Source organism: Monodon monoceros, unplaced genomic scaffold (assembly GCF_005190385.1).
Source record: "Monodon monoceros isolate NGI ecotype Baffin Bay Population unplaced genomic scaffold, NGI_Narwhal_1 Super_Scaffold_15, whole genome shotgun sequence".
Classification (NCBI taxonomy): domain Eukaryota; kingdom Metazoa; phylum Chordata; class Mammalia; order Artiodactyla; family Monodontidae; genus Monodon; species Monodon monoceros.
Genome location: NW_021703771.1, coordinates 47,536,739 through 47,543,731, shown reverse-complemented (window position 1 = coordinate 47,543,731; position 6,993 = coordinate 47,536,739). Strand labels below are relative to the sequence as shown.

The window sequence follows — 6,993 nt, the reverse complement described above, 5'->3', positions numbered from 1 at the left end:
ACCAGACACCAGATCTACCTGTCCCTTGATCTTGGAATTCCCAGCCTCAAGGCTGTGAGAAAAATATGGTTGTCGTTTAAATCACCAGTCTATGGTATTCTGTAACAGCAACCAGAACTGACTGAGACATGGGCATATCTCATGTACCTTCTTAGGTCCCCTCAGCCTTACCTGTCTCCTGAACCTTCTGATGTTGTGTCCTGCCTCAGCCACACTGTGGGTTGACACTATTCTGCCCTGAGGTTGACTAACCAGCCACCCACACGGGTCTCTGTCTGCTCCTATCACTTTGGCAGTGGGGAATAGGAAAAGGAGGGAGTGGTCAGATAATTACCCCTCTCCCAGTGATGGCCTCTTCCCAGGCACGCATTCTCCAACCGGTTTGCCCAAAGAAAAAGTCCACATGGTCAAGCTTCTCACGGTGGCCAGGGCAGTAGGACATTACCTTGTATGGCTTCCCATGGCCCCCTGCCTCGCTTTCCTTTCTGTCATCTCATACCATTAGCATTACACCTTGCCCATTAAACGGGCTCTGTTTTCTTGTGAATTCTGACTAAGATGAGGAGAAATAGATTTGTGGACAAAATTCAAGAATCATTTTGTAGTGAGTGTAGATAACAATTTTGAGATGTTTTGGTAGAAAGCAACAGGGCAACATCTAGAGGAGCATTGACAAGAGAGAAGCAGCTATGAGGTGGTGACCTTACAGTGTAGGAAAGTCCATTTATGAGGGAAAAGTGGTACAATTACTGGGCATGTTGAATATTCCTATGAGGTTTATGATCATACAGTTCTCCTCAGCCCGGTTTTCTGATTTTCTTTCTCAAGCAAACCTCAGCTGCTGGGGTACAAGCACAAAGAGTGAAGTTGGGTTCAACTTGGTTAAGTTAGGGGTAAGTGACAGTGATAGAGGGAGAAAGGCAGGAAACCTAAGCTGGACAAAGAGGAAAGAAAGCCAGGAGAGGACTGAGAAAGAAGTGAAATCAGTGAATTAGAGGTCTCAATACGGAGAAGGTTCTAGAACAAGATCAGCAAACTCTATAGAGTACTAGATAGTAAATATTTTAAGCCTTGTGATTCACTTCCAGTCTCTGTCACATATTCTTTTTTTTTTTTTTTAAGTTTACTACTCTTTAAAAACGTAAAAACTATTCTTATCTCACAAGCTGTCTTTGGGCTGAATGTGGGCTGTGGGTCATAGTTTGCCAAATCCTGTTCCTCTTCTAGAGTGTGTAAGCTAGAACACTAGAAGGCAAATGTCAGAAAGTGCATGTTTTAAACTGAGATTTGGTGGAGGTCAAGTTTCTGAGTGTGACCATAGAAGTGGCTGTTAACGTGTAGTAGAAGGAAAGATCATTAGAGGTTAGGAGGCTGGTAACCAGAGGCCAGTGTTAGAATTATCCACATGGATATTGAAACACTGAAACTGATGAGGGAAGTAAGGGAGGAGAGAGAGTTGCCAAATAAAAAATTGTGTGTTGTTTGTCAGAAAATCAGATTTAATGGGTGTCCTGTATTTTTATTTGCTGAATCTGACAGCCCTGAGTGGAGAGAAATACTGAGCTGGAAGCTAAAGTCTTCGGTGAATAAGAGATGATAGCAACACGGTAGAGCTATATGACGTGAGCTCCAAAGGACTGTGATTGGGGCTGGGGGTGGAAAGAAAGGAAGAGAAATGGTTTCCAAAGTGTGACTGGGAATGAGGAGCGTTCTTATCCCATATCCTAGCACTGAGCCTAATGGGAGCTCAAGAAGGCTGCAGGAGAATCAGAGACCTCAGGATGCAACCAGGTCTCATTACAGCAGTGAAGGCGAAGGATGTTGAGAATTCAGAGAATCGGGGGAATTTATAGCAGCTTGGACATATGTGACAGTTTGTTGAATACAGTTCTAGAATGTCAAAGAATACAGTGAGAGTGTTTAAAAGGAAAGTGTTGAGTGAAATAAGCTGGAAATGAGTGATGTGGGGAGTGGGGCTTTGAGGCTGCCTGGGGTGACTAGGAAAGCGAAGCCTGCTGACTGGGTCTGCTATTCTATCAGAGGAAGGGTGGATTCAAGCACTACTGTCCTGAATACTTAGCTTGGTAAATTGGTGTGTTTCTTGGTGTGTAAACTGGGACTTCTGAGAAGCTGATGCAAAGATAGATTAGAAGTGCAAGAGATTTATTAGGGGAAGTGCTTCTAAAGGATAATGGGGATAAAGCAGGAGTAGAAGGGGAAAGGCTTCAGACAGCAATGCAGGTCTGACACCTGTGAAAGGAGGTGGGAAAGAATTAGAATTTTGTAGGAGCCTCAGACTGCAGCCCAGTTCTAAGAAACTTTGCCCAGGCTGGTGTGGAATCCACTAGCCAAAGCTGCCCATGAGAGCAGGGCCCCATCCACAGGAACTGTACCTCTGCCAGGCGAAGTTATGGGCTGGAGTAACCCTGGAGACATGTGGACCCAGAAGGGCCAGCAGCGGGACTGTCAGTCAGTTATGCTCCTCTCTGCCAAGATAGACAAGAAATAAAGCTTCCACCTCCTTTATCCCAAACAGCTCCACCCAGCATTGCGAATAAGGCAACACGTATTTTAAGTGGTCTTTTATGGCAGTTAGTAATTTTGTTGCTGTTCTTTGCAAAAGTCATTCTTCCTCTGTCCCACACACATAAATCTTCCATGGATGCCCTGGATTCTGCGTCTTTTTTCATTTTTTCTGATATTTCAAATATCTTTCTCAATTCAGTTTTTATCTTTTCTACATGTGTTTCCTTTAAAAAAAAATAGTGTGACCATCTCAAGTAATGAAAAAGGACAGCAGACAATTTCCTAATTTTATTCCTAAAAGAATAAAATTCAGTTTCTTTTTAGAGTGACAGCTGTCTGGTGGGCCACTCTTCATGGGTATAAGGGGTAACAGCTTCTGGCGATCTGAATCATAAGTGTTTGAAGGGAAACCCAATAAGCTGAAAGAGGAAAAATATGAGGAGGCTGCTTTATGTAGAACCCATTAAACTTTCAATGACCAGAAAACTAAAAATATTACATTAAAAGATTTTTTAAATGATTTAAACATAACCTGGGTGGAAGCCATTACATATGACATGTTCAATTTGAAATATGACCATTCAGAAACCCTATGTAATAGGCCATTGCATGAACCTAGGCGGTCCCCACCTGCTTTCTTTCCAGAATAAATAAAATTCAGGGATTATATAGTTTTTAACAGTTAAAATAATATACACATAGGCATAGTCTTATTATTTTGCTGTGTTCTAAAACTACCAGAAAACTATAGAAATGATTTTTTAAAAAATTTTCAACAGCTGTTTAACATCCAAAAATAATTCTTTTTTTAAAAAATTTATTTATTTTTGGCTGTGTTGGGTACCTTCTTTGCTGCCCACGGGCTTTCTCTAGTTGTGGAGAGCGGGGGCTACTCTTCGTTGTGGTGCATGAACTTCTAATTGCGGTGGCTTCTCTTGTTGAGGAACACAGGCTCTAGGCACGCAGGCTTCAGTAGTTGTGGCGTGCAGGCTCAGTAGCTGTGGCGCACGGGCTTAGTTGCTCCGCGGCATGTGGGATCTTCCCGGACCAGGGATTGAACCCGTGTCCCCTGCATTGACAGACGGATTCTTAACCACTGCACCACCAGGGAAGTCCCCAAAAACTAATTCTTGTAATGAAAATATTCAGCTCCATATACCAATAGATTGCTTTTTCAGAGATATATGAATTGCCCAAGTTACCCTTATTTGCCTTCTTCCCTGAAGTTGAATCTGATACATACTTTTTTGTAGTATTGGTTTGGTCAAAAAGTTCGTTCAGGAATGAACTTTTTGGCCAAGCCAATACATTAAATTGCTGCGTCCCTGACGCGGCCAAAACAATTTGCATAGTGATTAGAACTTGACAGTCTCTTCATCAACAGGCAAGGGACCTATTTTTCAGGACCAGAAGAAACCCGAAAGACTTAGTATCAATTTGTTACTACATGGTAACATAAATTAGAGTATGTGCAGTTCTGTATTCTACAGAATCAGCTTCCCTGGAAATTCCATATTTTAAAAATTGTTTTTAATGTGGTAAAATATACATAACATAAAATTTACCATTTCAACCATTTTTAAGTGTACGGTTCTGTGGCATTAAGTACATTCACATCATTGTGCAACCATCAACACCTTCCATCTCCAGAACTTTATAATCTTCCTCCAAATGAAAATCTGCACAAATTAAACACTAGCTCCCCATTCCCCCATTCCCCCATCCTCTGACAACCACCCTTGGACTTTGTGTCTCTAGGAACCTCAGATAAGTGGAATCATACAGTATTTGTCCTTTTGTGACTGGCTTATTTAATTTAGCAAAATGTCTTCAGAGACACTCATTATGTTGTAGCGTGTGTCAAAATTTCCTTCTTTTTTAATGCTAAACAATATTCTATGATGTGCACATACCACATTTTGTTAATCCAATTATCCATCAGTGGACACCTGGGTTGCTGCTACCTCGTGGCTGTTGTACATAATGCTACTGTGAACATGGTGTGCAAATAAGAAATTCAATTCTGAGTAAGCATATGGCCGCAGCAGTGACAAAGATACTCTTCGTGCAATTTTCTTCTTTCTTTTCACTTCCTGGGTCAACATGCCCCAGTTACAGGTAACGACCAGAGTGAATATCAAGTTTAAACTGCAGGTGGCAGCAAATATCAATAAACTAGGCATAACGCTTGACAAAAGCGTAGCTGTTTTTTCCTGTGTATTTTTGGCCCTTCAAACAGAGTAGAATCAATATTTTTCCTTAGGTCTCCTACGTTCAATATAAGGAACTCTTGAAGCATTTATTTGGGTTTAACTAATGAGGCATATTTTAATTGAGTAATATAAAAGACTAATGAATCAGTGGAAGCAGTATCTGAGGGCTTGATATTTGGCTCAAAGCTTTCGACAATCTTGCCTGAAATGTCCCAGCCAACCACGCACACATTATAATCTCTTTGCCACGTCTTGGAACTTTCAAAGTAGGTTAAATCGTTTGAGTGATTTGCCTCTGGCTTTTTTGTGATAAGACACTGCTAGTTGTTTACCCAATATCCTTCTCACCATCTTCCCTAATAATAAAACCCCCAATTTTTTATTAGGCTGGCAGTGTACCCAACTAAAAAAGACTACAGTTCCTTACCTCCACTGCAACCAGAGATCACATGACACAGTTCTGTCCTTGACATGTAAGCTCCTCTGCTGCAGACCAAGTTTTATTCTCCTGATAGAGGCTCTTCCTGCTTCCTTGTTGTTTTTTGTTGTTGTTGTTCTCTTTGTTGTTTTTATTTTTGTTTGTTTGATTTGTTTGCTTCCTACCTAAAACTTGGATAGGAAACAGAATGTGGGGCAGCTATATTGTAACCATGAGACTATCAAGAAAACAAAAGGCACATGTTCAACATTGCAAAGTAGAAAAAGGAGCCTGGAGAAGATGACCCAGGTGAGGTGCTAACCATCCCTGGGCTACCCACGTCTAGCTGGATTACTTACTTTCCAGTAGGACTTCCTATTTCCTGTTATGTGAGAAAAATATTCCCCTATTTGCTTCAATAACCATAGTCATGTTTATGGTGGTGAAGCAGACCCAATCCCTTAGATAGATAGGCATTCTGAGATGGGTAGATGAATTAAAGGTGTGTTTAGAGACAGAAATAATAAATATACTTGTTTTTTTCAATTGAGAAAGTGTGCCTAAAATATAGTACAGAATTACATTTTAATCAGATGTGCCTCTAGGAAAAATTAACTAAGGCAGACATTGTGCAACATTAAAAGTAATGAGTTAGTAGGCCTTTAGATAAGTGAAGGAGTAGCATTTAGGAGTGGAAATAGTAGGAGAGAATGACTTTTTAAATAATAAAAGTAGAGTTGAGTTAATTAATATTTCTCATAAAGATCATCATGAAGAGTCCCTATTCATTAAAGAGTTTAATTTATCAGATTTTACCACATGCTATAATAACTCATTTGTGAGATGTCACAAGGTCAAGATAATGCAGTTCCCATCCATATCCTATTATATTTTATGAGAACATTTGGTGGTCTCTGTACATAACTAATATATTCATCCTGTGAAATGAACATTCATCAACACCCAAGAGAGAGAAAGAGAAGGAGTCATTTAAAAAGTAAGATAGGGGCCGCAGGAGGAAGATGGTGGTGGAGTCGTGTGTTACCCAGGAGGAAATTAAGAAGGAGCCCGAGAAGCCCATCGATCGGGAGAAGACCTGCCCGCTGTTGCTGCGCGTCTTCACCACCAACTACGGCCGCCACCACCGCATGCACGAGTTCTCCCGTGGAAACGTGCCGTCCTGCGAGCTGCAGATATACACTTGGATGGATGCAACCTTGAAAGAATTGACTAGGTTAGTAAAAGAAGTCTAGCCAGAAGGCAGAAAGAAGAGCACACACCTCAGTTTTGCAATTGTTTTTACGGATCCTAAAAGGCCTGGCTATTGAGTAAAGGAGTTGGCAGCACCGTGTCTGGGAGAAGGGGACTGATGACGATTCCATGACGCTGCAGTCACAGAAGTTCCAAATAGGGGACTATCTGGACATAGCAATCACTCCTCCAAATCAGGCACCACCTCCTTCAGGGCACATGAGACCATATTAAAGTTTATTTACTATCTCTTGAATTTATTTTCCATTCAGTTATATAAAACAAACTTTCACTTTTTCCTACTCCCTTGTTGCCATTAAGCCTTTAAACTCTAAACAAATTGTAATGCATCTATTTAGGAGTTCAATTTGGCTTTGCTATGGTATGAATATTAATAGAAAGTCCATATGTTTCAAGTTCTGTAAAATATGAAAAGTGCTCTTAGCATTCCATGTAAAACTATATTGTTAAAAACGGAGCTGGAGGAATCAGGCTCCCTGACTTCAGACTATACTACAAAGCTACAGTAATCAAGACAGTATGGTACTGGCACAAAAACAGAAAGATAGATCAATGGAACCGGAT

The 6,993-nt window shown here is 40.8% G+C and overlaps 1 pseudogene; it reads left to right on the top strand.

Annotated features, from left to right (window-relative positions):
- The first annotated feature begins 843 nt into the window (after window positions 1–843).
- On the top strand, window positions 844–6,642 carry LOC114896294 (annotated as a pseudogene).
- Window positions 6,643–6,993: the final 351 nt, after the last annotated feature.